Here is a 23334-nt window from a genome sequence, read left to right as displayed (position 1 = left end):
CAGCTCTCCCTGAAAGATGAATCCCACACTGAAAATATCACTTACCAATACATCATACGCTTAGTTTTAAATTTTTTTACGCTAGAAATTATTGTAAATTTTTACCCAGAATCCTTTCTGGAACATAGACAATCAACAATAGTGTGAATGCTGTACTTGAGGGTGACGCCGGGCTGATTAAGTCTGATTGCATGGAGCGGTCGGTCCCCGCCGGAGACTGCAATAAGGAATTGATGAAACCAAGACATGCTATATGATCGTTCTGATCAATATTAATTGTCATTTCATTAACACTCAACCCGCATCGGCACTTCATATCTTATTTTTAAAGTGACATCAAGAACTGAAGTACAACTGCGTTCCGTCACCTTACAGTACTTTACAGAAAAGGCATTTATAATTAAAGGAATGCATTATTTAATATATAATTATATTAATTTTAGAGGCAATGTATATCACATAATACTTATTTCTTTGAACTTCAGTTATCAGAATAAACTAACAACTTATAACAGATAACTTAAGTCCACCATTCTTTGTGTTGATCAGAAAGCTTTTTGCTTTACCAAAACTTTTTTTGGGAGCCCTGTTAACACTATTCTCAGGGTAATAGTGGGATCTCTTTCTGTCGACCTAGGAAGTTTAGGACTCTTTGTGACAAAAATGATAAAATAAAATAAATAAATAAATAAATCCACCCTTCCTAAAAACTGTTGTAATCCTGATGGGCACTATACTACAGTAGTTCTAATCCTTCATTAACCGACCTGACTTTATCTTCCTATGACTTCTACATGAAGGGTATGGGGTTGACAAACAGTATTCAATATCAAAGTCCATAAAACAGTACAAAATAGGAGCAGAGCAAACACTGACCTCTTAAATATCAGAGGTGGGATCAGTGCATGGAGGAGTGAGCATCCCCTTCTGACCGGTCACACCCGCCGTGTGCTCCTTGTCATGATCGGGAAATAACGGGAAAATCCGTAGTCAATTCAGTGTATAAATATGGACTAACAATTAGTATGAAAAACGACTCAGTGAGACCTTGATATTGAATACTGTTCGTTATCTCCATAACTTTCAATTGTATTCGCAGACAAGGTCATTGTATCGACCATAGAACTTACAAAAATAGGTCTGCTAATAACCGAGCGCAATTTGGTACCCATGGAAATTCCAGTAAATTTTGGGAAGACTTTGTCTCCAAAAACCACATAGACACTGTCAATCAGAAACTCAAACATCTTTTTGCTGTCAACTTCAGGGTACTTGTGTGTGCAATCAAAATGTGTTTTAACAAAATAATTTTGCCAATGACCAATGGCCAAGTAAGTAAATTTACGAGTTCCATTTTTATTGAGAAAAAACAGCTATCAATGATATCAAAAAGCATGGAATTTAATTTATCCTGGGTAATGGTTGTGTATAAAGTTGAAAAGTCGTAAGTTTTTAAGCTGTTGTTTAGATTTTTTGATGAAATGAAACTTTTTGTTTTGGACAATCTTTCTGTGGCCAATTTCACAATGTATATACAGCTCAACGCACTTTTTAAGCTCACATGGTTTTTCGCACAAATTAAGGTCACATTTTTGTAATAAAAATTACTATTTTCAGAGCGATGACATAGCCCTACGTTATATTACATATATAATGTAAAGTAAAAATGTCCTTTAAAATTAATATCTTAATTTTCAAAAATGGATGTTTTAGAGGGGAATTTATCAATAAATGGTACGATGTTTCTACTATAGGTTTCTATCATAGATTTTTTTTTTTACAAATTATATAAAACGTGCTTTCTTTGGAACAATGTAGTTGAAAATTTTAGATTTTCTTCTTAAAGATGAGTATTTTAAAAAAAATTCTTTGCTTCATACTCCTCTTGGTTTTGTGGAAATGTAGCACCGAAAAGAGATAACATTGCAGAAAGAAACCATACTACAGGGTAGGGTAATGAAATATTGTTTATTTTTTTTAAATAGTAATTTTTATGCGCCTGGATCGATAGATCCGAGGCGTATTGTTTTTGTTCTGTCTGTCTGTCTGTCTGTCTGTTTGTTTGTTTGTTTGTCTCCAAACTTTAACCTTCGCCATAACTTTTGAACCATGAAAGGTAGAAACTTCATATTTGGTATGCATACTTCACTAATGAGGTGCTTTCAAATGACACCAATGTTAATGACCTTGTGACCTTGAATGTGACCTATATGCTAAAAATAGCTTTTCTGTCTGCAAACTTTAACCTTCACCGTAACTTTTGAACCATGAAAGATAGAGACTTCATATTTAGTATGCCTACTACACTAATAAAGTTCTTTAAAATGACACAAAGGTCAATGACCTGGTGACCTTGACTGTGACCTATATGCTAAAAATAGCTTTTTTCGTACCTTTCACCATAACTTTTGAACCATAACAGATAGAGACTTCATATTTGATGTGCATAATCCACTCATCAAGTTCTTTCAAATGACATCAAGGCCAATGACCTTGTGACCTTGACTGTTATCTAAGCTTTTATGCTAAAAATAGCTTTTTCGATTTTTGTTGCCCCCGGGCGCATAGTGTTTCACAAACACATCTTGTTTTCTATGAATTCTTCTGCATTTACGGTTTGAAACGTTAAGATTTTGCTGTGGGATGAATCTTTCATGATTCTAGATTTTAGAAGGTGACTCTGAAAAATGACACCTTATCAACATACAGAGCAGTCAAACAGATGAAAAATGCTATTATCACCCTGCACTAAAGAGTCAGAATGTAAAAAAAAAATACAAGTTGCAGTAGCTGTACTGTGTCCGTGTCTACGTTTCTGCAAAGAGCTACTGCTTTCAAAAGAATGGATAAAAAGACAGCTGCAATTGGCAAGAAACCACAAAAAAATCAAATGGAATTAGTTGTTATTTTTCAGCCAAGAATATATCAAAGTTCTACCAATTGATTTGTATGAATTATGTTTTAGTAAATGAAATAAAACTCAATTATTTGCAATGTAATCTAAAGTAACCGAGATGAAAAATTTTTTGTGACCAAATACATTAGAATAGGAAAATTTTGTCTTAGTCGAAAAGGGCCACAAATATAAAGACTGACAATTTTTATATTTAGACTCGATTCGTCCCAGTGCACTTGAAATTAAAGACACAAGAGAGTCTGCCATATCTTCTTCAGATATGGATGTTTAAATTACTATAGACAATTAAGTCAAACTTATTAGTAAATTGTATGACGAACGAGATGATTTTATCTTTTCTATCGTCAACTTTCCTTATTTATGTAGTAATATTCCACTATCACCTGCATATAGTGTTTATGTCTCCCAACCCATTCACTACATATAACGTTCTCTGAGTATGCCACTTTTGAATCAAAGGCAGGCTAATCACACATTCATTGATGTGAGACAGGGCTTTCCAAAACCTCGATTAAAACATTTCTTACTTTCTGTCAATTTTCTTTTTCTATGTAGAGGGAGGGAGGGTACAATAAAATTTGTCAAGAATAACAAAACTTTTAACCGAAATTTCAAGAAATTAGGAGTAAACTAAAATGATAACACAAAAACATTCATCTTCCTACTCTGAAGATTATGAAGTAGAGAAAACAATATATATAGTATTTTTGATGATCTCCTATTCATTTTCAACTTTTTTTAATCTATCATCCCTTATCAAGGCACATTATCTAGACTAGAGGTCTAATTAACTAACATTGTATGAATTAAGACCCGTGTTCGCCTTTTCTCCATAAATGTAACACCCGTCGTGTGTAGCTTTCATAGGTTTCTTATCTCGGACCATCTCAATTCTAATTGTTAGGAAAAACAAGTCATTATATTAATAAAGAACCAAAAAATGGGGCCCAGATGATACGGAATAAAATGATAGCAAATTAATTTTTTTAAAGGCTCATTCAGTTTTTATACTCTTTCTGTGAATAGTACGCAGTAGCTACAATATTTTCCAGTTACATGTATTTTGTATTTGTCAAAGCATTCAGTCATTTAGATAAGATAAAAAGTTACTAGTATACGATAAAATTTATTAAAGTATACGAAAGACTATTAGGATCAATCTAAAGAGAAAAAAAAATTAAAAGCCATTATAACGCCTTTTGAAAAGGCGTAATAACGCCTTTTAGAATGAAAGGCGTAATAACGCCTTTTAGAATGAAAGGCGTAATAACGCCTTTTAGAAAGGTGTTATATTAATGCCTTTTAAAAAGGCATAATAACGCCTTTTGGAATGGAAAGGCGTAATATTAAACGCCTTTTAATTTTTTTCTCCTAGATTGATCCTAAAAGGCTTTCGTAGAAGTAGATAAATCAACAAAAAAAGCTCCTAAGAGCAATTTTCGGACAACATCTATTTTAAGCATGATCTATCGTTGTATTTTAACCTAAGATTTTAAAAGCGTCAAAGCTCAAACATCATGCCCTATACCAATAATTCACAAAAACTGAAGTTATGTAAAGTTTATATTAGTGAAATCTGAGTCTGAAACATGTTTCATATTTGGATATTTTATTTGAAAAAAGACGTGAATGGTATTCTAACAACCAAGCTCTGTGATAAACTTGATGACTTTAACTTTTTTATCGTCAACTTCCCTTACTTAAGCAACAATATACCTTCATCACCTGCATACGGAGTTTATATATCTTAGTTGATTCGCTCTACGTATGAACACTTTCAAAAATGAGGTAAACTATTGACAAACAAAGTGATGAAGCAAGAATATCAACAGTCTCGTTTAAAGTCATCATTTGGTAAGTACCATGGTTGATACAATGACCTTGTCAGCAAATACAATTTATCATTGAGTCAAATGCTGACTGACGTTTTTCATAATTGTTAGTCCATTATTTATACACTGAATTGACGAGAAATGTTTATGTTATTTCCCGATCATGACAAGGAGCACATGGCGGGTGTGACCGGTAGGTAGGTGATGCTCACTCCTCCCTGGCAACTGATCCCATCTCTGATGTTTTTGAGGTCAGTGTTTGCTCTGCTCCTATTTTGTATTGTTTTTATGGACTTTTGATTTTGAATACTGTTTGTTATCTCCATATGTTTCATGTATGGAGATAACAAACAGTTTTCGAGCTCACAAGTCCATTAAACAATACAAAAATAGTGGAGCAAACACAGACCTCCATAACATCAGAGGTGGGATCAGGTACATGCCAATGATGAATAAGAATTCTCTGCCTACCGGTCTCACGCTCCGTTTGCTCCTTGTCTTGATCGGGAAATAACGGGAAAAAAATCCGTGGACAACTCAGTGAGTAAATACTTGCCTAAAAATTAGAATGAAGAAAGTCAGTATGCATTTGACTTAATGATAAGTTGTATTTGTTGACAAAGTCATTGTATCTACTACAGAACTTATGAAATGATGACTTTAAACAAGACTGCTGATATTCTTGCTTCATACACAATAACTTAACTCGTTTTAGAATTTGTTCAACGTAAGATGTGCTCTTCAAAACTTGGGAAAATCTGAAGGGTAAAAATTCCAATGTTGTCTTCAGAATAGAATGAACGCTACGTGAGTTTATATTGTGGAAACCAATTTTTATATTCAAAAAAGACGCCTCTTGATATGACCCTCAGTTCAACATTTAGAGAAATTGACGATCGACGATTTATCAATAAGCATTTTACTTTCCTACGTGGATGCAATATATTCTTGTATAAAAAAAGTACAACAGATACTGGTGCATCTGCATATATTTGATATTATACTAACAAAAACTGTTAATTGTAGCCTAACATCAATATTTATAACAGGGTGACTTCACTTATCTATCACTTCCCTTATTTATGTAGCAATTTACCATTAAAACCTATAGATGGAGTTAATGTTTCCCAGTTGATTTAATATTAAAGAACATTTCCTAGATACAAACATTTTTTATTCTAAAATAAGTTAAGCTATTGACAAACAAAATGATAAAACAAGGGCATCAACGGTTTTGTTTCAGATCAACATTTTGCAAATGTTCTTGTCGATACAATGACGTATTTAGCAAATACAAGCACAATGCAGCACAAACACATACTAGCACTGATATAAAAGCTGAATAAACTTTAGAGGTACTGTGAGCACTGAGCTCACTAGATAATACCCCTGCCGTCCATATGGTAAAAATGGCAAAGTCCATGTTTTGCCATGGGAAACCATGGCAAAAATGGCACTATGTAACAAAGATTCTGTGAAATTTCATTTAATTTCAATCAGTGGTATAAGAGGAGTTGCGGACGGGCATCCCAACCACTATATACCCCCGTGCTTTTCAAGCGAGGGTATAAAAGCAAAATAAGAATTCGCAGGCATAACTATCACAGGTAAAAAAATTCACAAAGCACAGCACATCTCAAACATATTGGCTGGTTTCATGTTTCCTACAATGCATCATTTATCTAAGGAAATCTGGCGAAGGTGAACTCATTATTTCTTAAAAATGTTTCTGCTTCAATGCATTAAGGTAATCGGATGTATCATGTATTGAGGCTTAATCAGTGAAGGGGTTTCCTTAATTTTTGAAAGGACCTTCTAGAAAAAAAAACCCGGAATCTCACCAAGAGAATCACGTAAAATCCAAACAAAAAGTATATTAAACCAAAATAAACTATAGTAAATTAAAGATTCTACCATAGTAAAATTTTTAAGTTTAATTTCAGATAAATCTATTATATTTCTTTAAATTCCTATAAATGATATTCTGATATCAAATGATCTATTTTTCGTATATCTTCATTTGTCTCCAAATAATTAATCATTGATATGTAATTTAAGAAAAATTAAGGCTTTAAATTTTCAAAAAAGTTCTAGAGTAAAATTTCATAGAAAATCAAAATATCAAAGTACTTATTATAGTTAACAACAGCAAACTAAAGTAATTTTTTTTGTTAGGGAATTAACATCCAAAGCTTGGCTGTAATTACGTGCACAATTCAAAGCATGAATGTTGAATCTCAAGATGCAGGATTTCCATGGGCCAGATACTTAACACGCGTCAAAAATCTTGAAAACTCGTCCCAATGATAGTATGAATCATCATCATCATCTATGGTCTCTTAATTATTACAGGAAATAAACTTGATAAAACATTTTCAAAAATAAGAGTCTGACGAGGTTTAGTTTTTTTTTATTTAATGATAAATGTCAAAAATGGTAGCAAAATATCAACGCATTAAACATCTTACATTTTTAGTTGAACTTCATTCAAAATTGATAAGTATAAACGCTTTCCCCGGTCCACTGACGTAACGAAATTAGCATCTTATTTTACTGGGTCCTGATTATAAACTTGTAAAATCAACTTTTTATGGAGATTCGTACCCAACAGCAATCAAGCTCAAAATCCATTTAAACGATTTGCTGTAGAATAGTAAGATATTCTTTTAATAAAGCCATTTTGATGAGAGATTTCATATGAATTTTAAAGGTCAACTGTTTACGGTCTCTTCCATCAATGACATATACGGATCAATAAAATTTTGCGCGCTTTCATACATATGGTTTTTAGATATCCTAATTCATTCAATATTGAGAATACTTTAATCAATTTATTCACTTATACAAGTTACTGACAGATAAGTAAATATCCTAAATTTTCAGTTTTCACCTTGAAATTAAGATCAAGTGAACGAAAAAAGTCCGTAGACAAATCAGTGTGTAAATAATGGCTAAAGGATTGGAATTAAAAATGTCATTCAGAGTTCTATTTAACGATAGATAAAGGCATGATTCTACACATCGATACATTCTTAAAAAAAACTAAAAAAAAGTTTTATTCTATGATATACATGTATATTGCTCAAAATGCAAGCTTTTATTAAATAAATATTATCTAAAAGAAAGCAAAATTTTAATTGAGCTAAAATAACTAGAAAGTGAAGAAAGTTGATACATTTGATAGACTCTTTTGCTCAGTTAAGGGTCATCTTCCACCACAATAATTTGAACAACAACCACGACTAGCAATACATTCGCAAAACCTACACACTAACTGGTATGGGAATGGATTATATGGATTACCTCGCCAATAACTTCCTGCAATGAGAAAAATGTCGTTTTTTAAGTTACAATACTATAGTCAGCTTTCAAAAATATAAGTTCAGTCAGAACATCTAAGTTCAAAAACTATTTATTACAGTTCAATTTTTATAACATATTTGAATTAAACAAAATTATACAATATTAAATTTAAAACCGCTCAGAAAACTGAAGTTGACATCAAAAAGATGATTAAGTTTCTGATTGACAATATCTATGTGGTTTTTTTGGAGAACAAGTCTTCCAACAACCTATTGGAATATCTAAATATGAAACAGATGTGTTAGACTCTGTGTTATTTTTTATCTCAATCTCACAAGGATATCGTATCGACATAAGAATGGAAATAACCATTGTTAATTAACAATACATCGTACATATATCTAAATGTCGAGTTGTGGGCCACAGCAAGCGTTTTCTTCTTCTCAGGCATTAGATTTCGCACAAATTCTGCTTCATAGGAATACAAAAGTAGGTCTGCCAACAATGGGGCGAAATTGGTACCCATGGGAATTCCAATAGATTGTTGGAAGACCTGGTCTCCAAAACTCACATAAATATTGTCAATCAGAAACTCAATCATCTTTTTGATGTCGACTTCAGAGTACTTGTGTGTACAATCAGAATGTGTTTAACAAAAATATTTTGCAAATGACAAATGACAAGGTAAGTAAATATCCTTGTTCCATTTTTATTGAAAAAGCAGCTGTCAATGGTATCGAAAAGCCTGGACTTTAATTTATCGTGGAGAATGGTTGTGTATAAAGTTGAAAAGTCGTAAGTTTTTAAGCCGTTGATTTTGGTGAAATCTTGTGATTTCAAATTGTCCAAAAGTTTAATGGAATTTTTAAGTATCCATATCTGATTTACACCACTTCTGGAATATATTGTTGCACAGTACTCTTGAAGTTTTTCCTTAAGTACTGTAAATATCTTAGTGAGGAGTAAAGAAGAAATCAAGAATCAAGAAGTTAACGGTAAGAACAGAATTAACACCAGTGGCAGGTTATAGTAGGGACCTGATGTTATGTTATGGGTGAAGTAAATCTGAAGAAGATTGAGACAACCAGTTCTTTCATATCAAAAGGAACCTAGGGGAGAAACAAGGTACAAAATCCATACCCAGTCGCCGTCTGTAGATAAGGAAAATTTTTAATGCAATGTGATTTTCCCTCAGATAGAGCGGCCCAAATTATAATTCTAAGTATTAATTCAGGCAGAGTCAGACAAAAACCTATGTACTGTATAAATATCCCTTAATAACCCAATCATACACGTTACAAGAGATTGTTGAATGCAACCATCTGTATAGATTAAAACAGTATATTTTTACAAGTTTCATTTACAAGAAGTGTTTTATTTTTCCCATTTGGCATTTTTTTCCATTTCAATACTAGTAATCGAAATACTTAATATTAAAATGTCAAGGTACATTACAACACGCTGCTTTAGATCCACCCAAAAAATTACGAATACGGAATTCCCATCAGCATATTAATGTAAACTTCCGGCCCCCTTTTAGCCATTTCTCTGATTGTTGAAAGAGTAGATCGAGGTTGACGAGAGATTTTTAATTTTTGTGTGATGCGCACTTCTGGTTGAGATCTCTAAAGATGGCCACAGAAAGAATATGGTAGCAGGGATTTTATCTTACGGAGTTTCAGACGAAAATACAAGTGGAAATGACCGACCTAGACATAATTAAAAGACGAAAAATGTTACTGAACTTTAGATTGTTAAGCGTAAACTTTCTGAACAAACGAAAGAATAAAACGTCAAACGTTTAAAATGCAAAAATCGTTTTCGTAAATTTGAATTTTGAACATTTAAGGTAAAAATCTAAAATATTAAAATTCTAAAACCTTTTTAGAAATTTGAAAAGTTAGGTTTTTGAACTAAAATATTAAATTTCAATATACAAAGGAAGGATATGGAGATAACGAGCAGTATTCAATATCAAAGTCCATAAAACAATACAAAATAGGAGCAGAGCAAACACAGACCTGTGAAACATCAGAGTTGGGATAAGGTGCCATGGAGGAGTGAGCATCCCCTGCTGACCGCTCAAACCCGTCGTGTGCTTGTCATGATCGAAAAAAAAACAACGGAAAATCCGTCGTCAAATCAGCGTATGGATAATGGACTAACATATTGGTATGAAAAACGTCAGTCAGCATTTGACTCAATGAGAAATTGTATTGGCTAACAAGGTCATTGTATCGACCACAGAACTTACGAAATGATGACTTTAAAAGAGACTGCTGCGCTGATATTCTTGTTTCATCAACTTGCTTGTCAATAATTTACCTCATTTTAGAAATTGTTCATACGTAGAGCATGATCTTGCGTATCGAATCAACTGAAATATATATACTCCGTATGCAGGTGATGATGGTACGAGTATATTGCTGCATTAGTAAGGGAAGTTGACAATAGAAAACTTAAAGTCATCACGTTTATCATAGAGCTTTGTTTTAGATTACCATTAACGTCTTTTTCAAGTAAAATATCCAAGTATGAAACAGATGTGTCAGAGTCTGTGGTATCTTTTAACTCAAGCTCACCAGGATATATCGTGTCGACGTAGGAATGGAAATTACCATTGTTAATTTACAATACGTCGTCGATATATCTAAATGTCCGGTTGAAGGCCACAGCAAGTGTTTTCTTTTTTTCACGCATAAAATTTTGAACAAATTCTGTTTCATAGGAATAGAAAAATAGGTCTGCTAATAACGGAGCGCAGTTGGTACCCATGGGAATTCTAATAGATTATTGGTATACCTGGACTCGAAAAACCACATAGATATTATCAGTCAGAAACTCAAGCATCTTTTCAACTTCAGAGTACTGTCTTGTGAGTGCAATCAGAATATGTTTAAACAAAATAATTTTCCAAATGACCAATGGCCAGTAAGTAAATTTACGAGTTCCATTTTCATTAAAGAAACAGCTGTCATTGATATAAAAAAGCATGAACTTTAATCAGTTTGAGTTTTTTGAAATTAAGATATTTGAACCAATATGTTAACATTCTAAAAATCAAAATCATTTAAGAAATTTAAATTGTCAAGTGTTACACGGACCGTGAAGGCATTTTGAATTCATTTAGACTTAATTGGATGAACTTTATTTTCCTTGTGACCTAAACTATTCCTGTCAATCCTTAATATGCTAATCTTTTTTTAAGATTTAGAAATTTATTGTATGTCGTTTTACGTCTGATTAGAGAATTTTTCACTCATATAGATACCTTACTAACAGTGAAGGACTTCAAATTTTGACCTCTACTCGGCACTCAGGGCCATTTTGCAATGGGGGATCTTAATCCGGCCAACGACCGCCTGGAGACGTTGCCTTGACTTTTAGGGTCTCATCCGAAGGGCCCACAATTTTCACTAGAAAATGGTTTTCGAGGAGTGAAAGTTGCCCGCGTGGCGCTGTGGTTCGAATCCCACTGTGGGACGCGGAGACCAGTCCTTCGGATGAGACCGAATAAACCGAGGTCCCGTGTCGCAGTAGGTGCTGGCACAAAAAAGATCCCTCCCTGCTCAATGGCCCTGAGTGCCGAGTATAGGACAAAATTTGCAACTCTCCACCGTCAATTGGTGGCGTCTTCATATGAGTGAAAAATTCTCGAGAGGGACGTTAAACAATATACAATCAATCGAGGAGTGAAAATTTCAATGGTATCCTCAAGTACATGCTGTATGTATTATACTTTACTAAATGTTTTATACAAATTCATGTAACACAGAACCGTGCGCACATAAATTCTGCACAGTCATGTTTTTTGAAGGGGATGGGGGGGGGGGGGGTATATCACTCGTTGTGAAACAGTGTTGACTGTTGCTTTAAAATTATAATTAGCTCACCTGAGCCGAAGGCTCAAGTGAACTTTTCTGATCAAAATTTGTCCGTTGTCTGTCGTTGTCGTTGTTGTAAACTTTTCACATTTTCATCTTCTTCTCAAGAACCACTGGGCCAATTTCAACCAAACTTGGCACAAAGTATCCTTGGGTGAAGGGGATTCAAGTTTGTTCAAATGAAGGGCCACGCCTTTTTCCAAGGGGAGATAATCATGAATTTGTTAAGAATTAATGGCATTTTAAAAAAATCTTCTCCAGAACCGCTGGGCCAGGTAAGATGAAACTCATGTGGAAGCATCCTCAGGTAGTGTAGATTCAAGTTTGTTCAAATCATGACCCCCGGGGCAAGTATGGGGCCAAAATGGCCGACCCTGGTTTTACATAGGAATATATAAGAAAAATCTTTAAAAATCTTCTTCTCAAGAACCACTAGGACAGGAAAGATGAAACTCATGTGGAATCATCCTCAGGTAGTGTAGAATCAAGTTTGTTCAAATCATGACCCCTGGGGCAAGGGTGGGGCCAAAATGGCCGACCCAAGTTTTACATAGGAATATATAGGAAAAATCTTTAAAAATCTTCTTCTCCAGAACCACTGGGCCAGGAAAGATGAAACTCATGTGGAATCATCCTCAGGTAGTGTAGATTCAAGTTTGTTTAAATCATGACCCCCGGGGCAAGGGTGGGGCCAAAATGGCCGACCCAAGTTTTACATAGGAATATATAGGAAATATCTTTAAAAATCCTTCTCAATTACCACTGGGCCAGGAAAGATGAAACTCATGTGGAATCATCCTCAGGTAGTGTAGATTCAAGTTTTTTCAAATCATGACCCCTGGCCCTGGGGATAGGGTGGGGCCAAAATGGCCGACCCAAGTTTTACATAGGGATATATAGGGAAACCTTTTAAAATCTTCTTTTCAAGTACTTCAAAGCTATGATTAGTAATACCCGGGGTATTTATATGGAATCATCCTCAGGTAGTGTAGATTCTAGTTTGTTCAAATGATGAACGCCTGGAAGGGGGGGGGGGAGTAAATTCAAGCCCGATGTGCTCAGGTGAGCGCTGTTGCCCCTGGGCCTCTTGTTTTTTAAAGTTCTCTTGTAACGCTGTTCATCTTTAATAAGTAGTATGCTTGGTAGAACATTTACTAGAACGCACTATGCATCGATTTTAATGTAGTTAAGGAATGCAACATAAGCATGGTAATTCAGATTCAATTGTTGGATTGTTGGGAATATTAAAAATACTTGAAAAATAATACAGGATTTTAAAGAATTTACACCTTGGAAAGGGAGCTATTGAAAATAAATTGGATTACCAATTAAAGAATAAAATTCTTGATATTAGTGACGATATGATTAGCCCTTACCTCCCATTGTGTTTCCACAGTTTGAACTCATATTACCTGTAATAAAATATTTTTTTTTTAGAAATAAAGAGTAATATTAAATGTTTTATGAAACATGATATAAAACAATTAGCAAACAAAAGCCTTCCCTTTTAACCAGACACACCCACTTTGCGCACTTTGACATGATCGAGTAAATGGAAACAATTCTTCAGTTTTGGAGATAACGAACAGTATTTGAGATCAGAATTCCATAAAAAAAAATACAAAATGATAAATTAATGAAAATCAAAATGATGAATATTTACATTAACATATGCAGAGTTCTTTTTCTAATGAAATATGAAGATAACGAACAACAACAAAGCTCAAAAGTGCATTGAAGTAATGCAAATTTGGAGCAGGGCAAACATAGACCTCAAAAACATCAGAGATGGGATCAGGTGACATAGGGGAGTAAGCGTCCCCTATCGTCAGTTCACATCCGCCGTTTGCTCCTTGTCAGGATTGGAAAAACCATCCACTGTGTAAATGATGGCCTCTCAATTTGTATGATAAACGTTAGTTAATATTTGATTTTAGATTTTCAAAAATTGTTTTCAAGTTCTTGTATCAACCATACAATCTGCTGGAGTTTCTGAATGACTACTGCTATATAGTCTTTCGAGAACTGATTCCCCAACTTGAATCCCGATTAGTACAAACTGTGCACTTTTTGAATCGATTTTTTAAAAAAATTTGGAGCAGTTTCTAAATATATAGAATCCAAGTGCTATTTAACAAAGTAAGTCAAAGGCACGCCAATTGCATCAAAATTATTTTCTGTACAATGATCACGACTTTATACACGAGCTTCATGAAAAATATACACGAGTAAAATTAAATCGCTATATTAGTTAATGTACAAATATTGCATTAACTTTCACACATAATTCATCATACACACAAAATGTTAAAATATATAATAAAGTATTATTTTCTATTAAATTTGGGCTTAAAAAGGTTGATAAAATAGTTTTTTGTAATGTTTTTTGTGGATTCGACCAGGGATGAAGTGTAGACAAAGAATTTTCTTTACATTAATTGACGTATTTAACGGATTGGATTAAATAAAAGAACAAACACAATCAATATTCAAGAACACAATGATTCAAACTGATTTTCTACATACTAAGTTTTCATTTAAGTTTGTTATCTCCAAGTGTTAAGCCCTGGTCTGACACTCTGTTTGAGCAGACTTGTAGTTTTGAACACTTACTTTTAAACACCCGTTTATAATAACGATCGCAGCGAGGCGGCCCAAAGCGCCGTTCGCGTAGCGAGTTCCATCAAACTCAATCTACTCAGAGTTATCGTTCCACTAATGTGTTATAGCGAAGCGTAATACGACCTCTGGTGAGAGATTGCATCAAACTCTCAATAATCCTTTGGGGGTGAAAAGCAACATGGTGGTTTAAACATAGCAACAAGTCAATTGAAAAAAAAAATTACAAACAACGATTTAATGCAGCCTCCATGCCACAAAACTATTGTTTGCGTCCTTAGTCAATAGGACTTTTTATCATATAGCTAATAAACAGTCTCTAATAAAATACTACCAACATTCTAGAGAATTTTAGCTTTCAATATCTTGACGTTTTATTCAACGCTGAGTTTGTATTGCGTATACGAGTATGTCCGAAGCATTCCGAATACGAGCGTTCAATATCGAATGTCCCGTTGCAAACAAAAAAAGTCGTCTGGTCAAATTCTCAGAGCAACATTAAAGAAAGGAAGTGGCATCTTGGTAAGATTTGTTTATTTTTTACACAAAAATGAAATTATATATGAAAAATTTAGTATGTTTATGTATTACACTCATTAAAACCCAAACAAGCAAATCATAACACTCGGTAGGGTCATCGAAATGATTCGATATGGAACACTTACAGGACAAGCGTAAATTTGAATACCGATCCTAAAAAAATCATTAATTTGAGTTTTTTAGTTGGAATAATTGCGTGGACCCTGAGGTTAACGCAGTAAATATATAAGCGAGGTTAAACCGGATGCCCTGAGCAAACGACGGGCTACGCATGCGCGAGAATGCTAGAGAGTTCGCACTATAGGTAACTTGCCCGTAGAATAATTCGCCCTATTCGAATGAAAAATTTTGCCATTCATTGGCAAATCGCGCTTTTACCTGTATTAAATCTGCACATTGCATTTACATATTCATTGGCAGATCCATTTTTCTCTCTTTTACATAAACTTTCATATACAAACTAAATATTGATTCTATGGTACAAGCACTTTAAGAAATTACGATATATAGATACATGTAACTTAACAACTTGAATGAAAAACGTCACTCAACGAATAGAGATAGCTTTTAAAATATAGAGCAAGTTTTCACCGGCAATTAGTTTTGAGCAACAAGGTTCGCAAAATAATTTAATATTTCAGCAATCTAAATATCGTTTGATAAAGGTCTGTAGCAAGGGCTTTTAATTTGTGTGTGTGTGTGGGGGGGGGGGGGGCTTTGACAAAAAAATCTGCGTAGTACAGAGCTGTGCTACTCATGAACCATCAGATCTCTATATTTCCCATGATAAATTTCCTCCGTATAAATCCAGAACAGATGTCAAGTCCCAGCCAGTATGAATTATACGTATCAAAATAACCCGATTTTTTAAACTGACAAAACTAACAAAACTATATAATAAAAAATAAAATTTCACAATTTTCCTTTGAGACTACAATCAGTTTTAAGTAGGCAGATCATTGTAGTAAAAGTGAAAAAACCTACATGAATATTCCCAACACCTAGAAATTTTTTTAATTGAGTATCAGTTAGAAAAAAACATGCATATGGTCCACGTATTGCAGTTCTTTTTTTAAAGGACAGCAACTTGTTATTATAAATTATGAGGAAATGTTTTAGCTATATAATAAAAGAGTTATCGAACTATATTGATGAATATTGGCACTCGTTGGCTGTACAAATGCACTCGCAAGCTCTTGCATTTGTACAACCAACTCGTGCCAATATTCACCAATATAAATTCAATAACCCTATATTATTTGACGTCATACTTTCGTCACTTAAACGGCTCGGGTATTTCCGATGTTGTCGGAAACTTCCGAGAAGTTTGGAATCTCGATCCCGATACAGAGGATGTAATTTCTTTTCATTGTTTTAGTTTCTTTTTTAATAAACTGAGGATAGGCAGTACAAGTATATGCTGTATATAGGTTTTTGATAGTAATTTAAGCGAGCTTGCCCCAACGGTCACACCGTACACTATTATATATTGGACTCTTTTGTTAACCCGTAAAAATTTATGCAATGAAACATATGGAGATAACAAGCACTATTCGAAATCAAAAGTCCATAAAACAATTCAAAACAGGAGCAGAGCAAACATGGACCTCCAAAACATCAGAGTTGGGATCAGGTGCCATGGAGGAGTAAGCATCCCCTGCCGATCGGTCACACCCGCCGTGTGCTCCATGTCATAGACGGGAAATAACGGAAAATTCCGTCGTCAATTCAGTGTATAAATAATGGACTAACAATAAGTATGAAAAACGTCAGTCAGCATTTGACTCAATGAGAAATTGTATTGGCTGACAAGGTTATTATATCGACTATAGAACTTATATAATAATAAATAATAATAATATAATAAATTTCTATAGCGCCCTATATAATAAAAATATCACCCTAAGGCGCTTTACATAGAATGTACATAAAACATTGCATATATTATTTATCACTTTAAAAAATAAAATTATTCTTATATTGAGAATGTCTTGTTTTGGTAAAAATGATAAAAAAGAATACAGTTGCAATGAATTAAAAATCTAATGGTTAAGAAAAACAAATAAAAATCACTAGATAGATAGATCGAAAAAGTTAATCAAAAGCTAATTTATAAAAATGGGTTTTCAGTTGTCTTTTAAAATACTCGATTGATTTAGCTTGTCGAATGTGCACCGGGAGACTGTTTCATAAATGGGCTGCAGAATAGTTAAATTGTCTTACACCTTATGTCCCGGTGCGCACCCTCGGTAAATTGAGTTGCAAACTTCCGTCCGATCGTAGAGTACGGTTAGTTTTACGGATAGTAATCAGTTCCTGTAAATACTCGGGAGCAAATCCATACACTGCAAGGTAGGTATATACAAGGATTTTGTACCTCGGGCGGAACTCCACTGGAAGCCAGTGCAAGTCAGCGAGAATCGGAGTAATGTGATCTCTTTTTCTTTTCTTTGTGATAAGCCTAGCTGCATTGTTCTGGATTTTTTGTAACCTTTCCACGGAGCTCTTGTTTATGCCAAATAGTATACTATTTCCATAGTCCAGTCGAGATGTAACCAGGGAGTTCACGAGAGTCTTGCATGCATCAGTTGAGATGAAACTCCTAATTTTTCCAATGTTGCGGAGATGATAATTGCACGTTTTAATGATGGACGCTACTTGCTTTTCCATGGTAAGAAAGCTGTCAAAATGGATGCCGAGATTACGTACAACCGTTACACTGTTGATGACACTTTCTCCAACTTTAAGTTGTAAGACTGGCACATTTTTGGATTGGAATTTCGTTGTAAAAATTATCAATTCGGTTTTGTCCTTGTTTAATTTAAGAAGATTAGTCGACATCCAGGTCCCTATGTCCTGCAAGCAATTTTCAAGTCGTTTAAAATAGTTGTTCCAGTTTTCACGAGATTTTATCATGTACACCTGGGTGTCATCGGCATAGCAATGATATTTGAAACCGTGCTGACGACAAATTTCTCCAATTGGTTTAGGAAAAAGACAAAAAAGTTTTGGTTCCAGAACGGATCCTTGTGGGACACCAAACTGAAGATGGCAAGGGTCTGACGTTTCCGTTCCAATGATAACATGTTGCTGCCTGTTAGTAAGCTGATTGCAAAGGGTCGCTTAAAAGATTTTTGTCAAGTTGTTCATCCAGGCGTGTGGCAACAACTTTTTTCTAAAATTTTAGATATAAAAGGGAGGTTTGAAACTGGACGGTAGGCCTTATAGACGTTTTTATCGAGTCCAGATTTCTTCAGTAGTGGTCTTACTAATGTCTCCTTCAACAGTGATGGTACTTCTGATTGGTCGAATGAGATATTAATAATGTTGGTAATAAATGGAACTATGGCATCCAAGTTCTTTTTTAAAATCGACCTCGGGAGTGGGTCAAGTTCACACGCTTTGGTCGCTGCTTTGCCTAGAATTGCTCTCACTTCGTCGTTTCTTGTGGGTCTGAAGCTCAGCAATGGCTCGCCGCTGAAAGGAATATCCTTATCCATAGTCCTTTCCATGTTAAAGGTAGTAAGTTCTTTCAGACCGTCTCTAATTGTGGTCACTTTGTTAATGAAGAATTTAGAGAATGCATTAGACAACTCTTTATTGGATGTCGATGATGGTAGAATAGTTTCCTGTTGTTTTCCCATCAATGACTTTGACAATTTGAAAAGTTGCTTGTGGTCCTTACCGCATTCTTCAATCTTTTGAGAAAAATAGTCTCGTTTGGTTTTACAGAGAAGTCTGGCTGTCGTAGAACACATGTCCCTAAAAACATTACGAAATGATGACTTAAAACAAGACTGCTGATAGTCTTGTTTCATCAACTTGTTTGTCAATAATTTACCTCATTTTAGAAATTGTTAATACGTAGAGCATGCCCTTGCGTATCGTATCAACTGAGATAAGTAAATTTCGTATGCAGGTGATGAAAGTATATTGCTGCATAAGTAAGAGGAGTTGACGATAAAAAAGTTAAAGTCATCACGTTTATCATAGAGCTTGGTTGTTAGATTGCCGTTAACGTCTTTTTCAAGAAAAATACCTAGATATGAAAAAGAGGTGTAAGACTCTGTGGTATCTTTTATCTCAAGCTCACTAGGATATCGTATCGACATAAGAATGGAAATCACCATTGTTAATTGACATTACGTCGTCAATATATCTAAATGTCGAGTTGAAGGCCACAGCAAGTGTTTTCTTCTTCTCAAGCATAAGATTTTGCACAAATTCTGCTTCATAGGAATACAAAAATAGGTCTGTTAATAACGGGGCGCAATTTGTACCCATGGGAATTCCGATAGATTGTTGGAAGACCTGGTCTCTAAGAAGCCCGCACCGTACAAACAGCTATTGATGAGATGGCGGGACATGACAGGCAAAACCTATTACGCTACAAGGAGAAAGACAATAGCGTCAGGGTCCCTCTGGTGACCACATATCATCCCGTCCTTAAGAACCTTAGCGGTATCCTTCAAAAGAACCTACCAATTCTCCATTCAAACAAACGAATGGCAGAGGTCTTTAAGGAACCCCCATTGGCTGCATACAGATGCCCAAGGAACGTAAAGGACATGGTAGTAAGAACCAGACTGGACAACCCATTACCTAACGGGGGCTTTAAAACTTGCTCTGACAGAAGATGTCTTCTTTGTAAGCACAGCACTGACACAGACAGTTTTAACAGCCCTGTTACAGGCCGCAGCTACAAAATACTAGGGAGTTTGTCCTGTCATACTGACAACTGCATTTATCTCATCAGTTGCAAAGTTTGCTCCAAACAGTGTATTGGTGAAACAGGAGATCTCCGCAGGAGAGTCAATAACCACCGTTCGACTATTAGGACCAAAAAACTCAATGAACCCGTTGGGGAACATTTCAACCTTGAGGGTCACAAATGGGAGGACATGACAGTAGTGGTGATTGACCATAACCCAAGATGGACAGATGCTCAGAGAAAAAGCAAAGAAAAGTTCTGGATGCACAGATTGAAGTCATTCCGCCTAATGGTATTAACAAACTGAATGACTTCACCAGAATGAACGTAAACTAGACCCAATTCCTGATGATACCAAACAAGATTATTCTCTCAATTTAGTGTAAACTCTACAGTTAATTTGCGTCACCAACTCTCGAACAACTCTCATAACTATGTATTGCTTACACTTTTTTAATTATTTTTTCCCGGTAATAAGTCCTTAAATATTTCAAAATTTATATTGATCATAATTCATATGTTTTAATATCCCTGCTATATTATTTTTCTTCAATTATTCTTTATTAAGTAAAGTTACGCCATTTTGAGAGAATGAAACAATGTACGATTTACTGATTGTCGCAATTAATTAGCATAATTAATCCGTTCAATTATGTAAATCGCACTTCACCCGAGTATACCCGATAGACCGGACGCATTTCATAGCGGTCCGGATTTCTTTCTTTATTAGTGTTCTTAAAAATTTCCAATTCATCATGTAATTATTAAGTATGTAAATATCTAGTGTTTAGTAGTTTAGTAGTAGTGCTAGTTGTTTTTGTTTCTCTTTTTCCTTTGTTCTTATGACTTTTTAACTTTTTTTCTTTGTCCTGAGGAAGGGACAGGGCGTCCCGAAAATTTGACAATTTTTATTGTTCGTGTCGTTGGTCATTTTTAGTGCTTTATATATATATATATATATATATATATATATATATATATATATATATATATATATATATATATATATATATATATATATATATATATATATATATTAATCAAAGTTGGATGAATTCAAATGAAATAAAAGTACATTGCTACAGATATTACAGGGTGGTAAAAATTGAAACACAATATAACTTCTCTGTTTACCATGTCTCTACGTGCTAGTCACTTTCTACCTACATTTCCTTGAATAATTTATCCTATCTCGCTGTAGTCTCACTGACTCTCGCCAGAGCTACGCCAAAGCTACTTTGAACTCCTCGGGTTTTATAATTTGCAGAATACCGAAAAATAAAAAGTTCCGAACACATTAGTAGGGGTGATGAAAGTATAATATAATAAATAGTCGACGACAAGCACCAAATGTTAAAAAGCTGTTTACCAAGGCCCGTTTTACATACATTCTTGATAATTGTAACAGTGTTTTCCACACATGTGATTGTCTCTTTTCTCCAATTTATGGCAGTGATTACACACTTCGTAGTCTAGATCAGATCCGTATGATAGCCCGGGTGACAGCCCGCACTCCGTCCTCGTTACTCCATTAGCTGCAAAAAAGAACAAACTAACACTGTCAATAAACGAGTCTCTTAAGATTGAAAAAGAAAATAAAAGAAAGACAAAACTGTCTAATGAAAAAGGAAAACAAAACAACCTTCCTGAAAAAAAGTCTTAGACGAGACTGTATATGTAATATTTCTTAATGAATGTCTACAATAGAAAATGGGCTTATATTCAGAAAATGAAAAATATTATCATTCTAAATGCTAAAATGACAAATTCCTTAAAGGTATTAAAGAAAGGTTGAAAAAAGACAACATATTGAGAATGTTAAGTCTGTTTTAGTTTACCATCTTTTCTAATCAGGCTAATAAATTTAATAATAATATTTTCTAAATTAAATAAACGGAAGAACATTTTTCATACATTACCTGCACAACATTTCGAGACTCTACCTGAAAAACATTATTTTTGTGGTCATGTTAAAGTTATCTTGTAGGGAAATCAAATGAAACATGGAGATAATGAACAGTATTCAAGATCAAAAGTCCATAAAACAATACAAAATAGGAGCAGAGCAAACAGGACCTCCAAAACATCAAAGGTGGGATCATTTTAATAACATTACTAAAAATCACCGATTCTACTAGGAGTATTACCCATGACATATGCAACCAGACTGTCAACTCAAGTTCATAACAATTAGCTTCTTCAAACTTCTTCCTCTTTTCTGGGTATTCAGTTTTCACATCATGTAAATTTTTGATAATTTTTTCAATTTTTTTATTTTGATAGTATAAACTACATGTATGTTGTTTATTGCCTTCTATTTCAACCAGGCATATAAATGTTATTCTTTTTTCAATAAAATAATGATGTAAATTTGTCATAAATCTTACCTGGATTACATTTATCCAATGGTGGTTGGTCCCAGACACTACCTGAAAAAAAAACATTATCTTTGTGGTAATTCTTCAAAGTGAATTTGGCGGGAAATCAGAAACTTTTATATACATTGTTGAAACTTATCCACGTATGGCATATACAGTCTAGCAAGATTGTCAACTCGAAATCATATCAATTCACTTGTTCAAACTCCACCCTCTTTTCTGGGTGTTATCATTACAATTATCACCTTAGGAAAATTTGGGGGTTAATGTTTGTTTTCTACTGGTATGTTTATTTACTACATTTGTTTATATTTTAACAGTCGTGCCTTTCTTCTTACTTGTTTGCTTCTTATGTGTTACCATGTATACTTTGCCTATCTCCAATTGTCCTGGAGATAGATCAGTTTCATTAATGCATTGTAAGTCAGTTGTCAGTCCCCATGATCCAATATGTTTTGTATATAATAAACTTGGTACGGAAGCGTGTTATTGTCACGTACTTTTTTTTTAAAGTTTGGAATTCCATCTTTAAAGTTGGTAATTCCAACTTTAATATCGGCTTTTCCAATTTTAAAGTTGGTAATTTCATCTTTAAAGTTGGTAAAGACGTAACGTCAGGAATTGATACTAATGAAAAATAATACGCTTAACCCGTTTTCAGCTTACATTTGTGGCATAGTCTTGATAATAAACATGTAGTGTTTTAAATGAAAATAAAGGATTTTCTCTAGCCAATAATGTTGTCATGAAAAGAAGTATTATTACAAGGTATGTACACATGGACAGACTACTATATTCCGGAATAACGTCCATTTCCGTCATGTCCCGTTGTAACAGAAATATACCTTCAACAGAAAAAATTCTAATAAAAAGTTGAAAAATCTTCTCGCATCTCTTTGATATTTCACAGGATTGTTCTCTAACATCATATTTAGACATAATATGTTTGTTGACAATCTCTGTTAAGGGATTAGTTACCCACATCCTTTGAAATAAAAGTCCTTTAAGATGTCCCATTAAATAAAAATTTAGTGTTACACATTTTCCAAGGGGAAAAAGAAAATTTTGCCGGTAGAATTTACAAATTTGAATTGACATACAATGAGTACTTTTAAACAACAACCTGTTCCAAAAAAATAATGAAAATTCT

At 34.2% G+C, this 23334-nt stretch overlaps 1 long non-coding RNA gene across 1 annotated transcript; it reads right to left on the bottom strand.

Moving 5' to 3' along the window:
• Positions 1-7191: 7191 nt before the first annotated feature.
• LOC134266172 (uncharacterized) lies at positions 7192-22237 on the bottom strand. The gene is made up of 5 exons (XR_009991909.1): positions 22194-22237; positions 21726-21749; positions 21195-21341; positions 13313-13348; positions 7192-8067 (listed from the first exon to the last, which is right to left on the bottom strand). It is a non-coding gene; the product is annotated as an uncharacterized LOC134266172 (long non-coding RNA).
• Positions 22238-23334: the final 1097 nt, after the last annotated feature.

This window comes from Saccostrea cucullata, unplaced genomic scaffold, assembly GCF_032062105.1.
Source record: "Saccostrea cucullata isolate Sc308-1 unplaced genomic scaffold, CSIRO_AGI_Scuc_v1 ctg10413, whole genome shotgun sequence".
NCBI classification, from domain to species: domain Eukaryota; kingdom Metazoa; phylum Mollusca; class Bivalvia; order Ostreida; family Ostreidae; genus Saccostrea; species Saccostrea cuccullata.
Note: the sequence above shows the minus strand (reverse complement) of the source record. Positions and strands in the feature narration are given on the sequence as shown.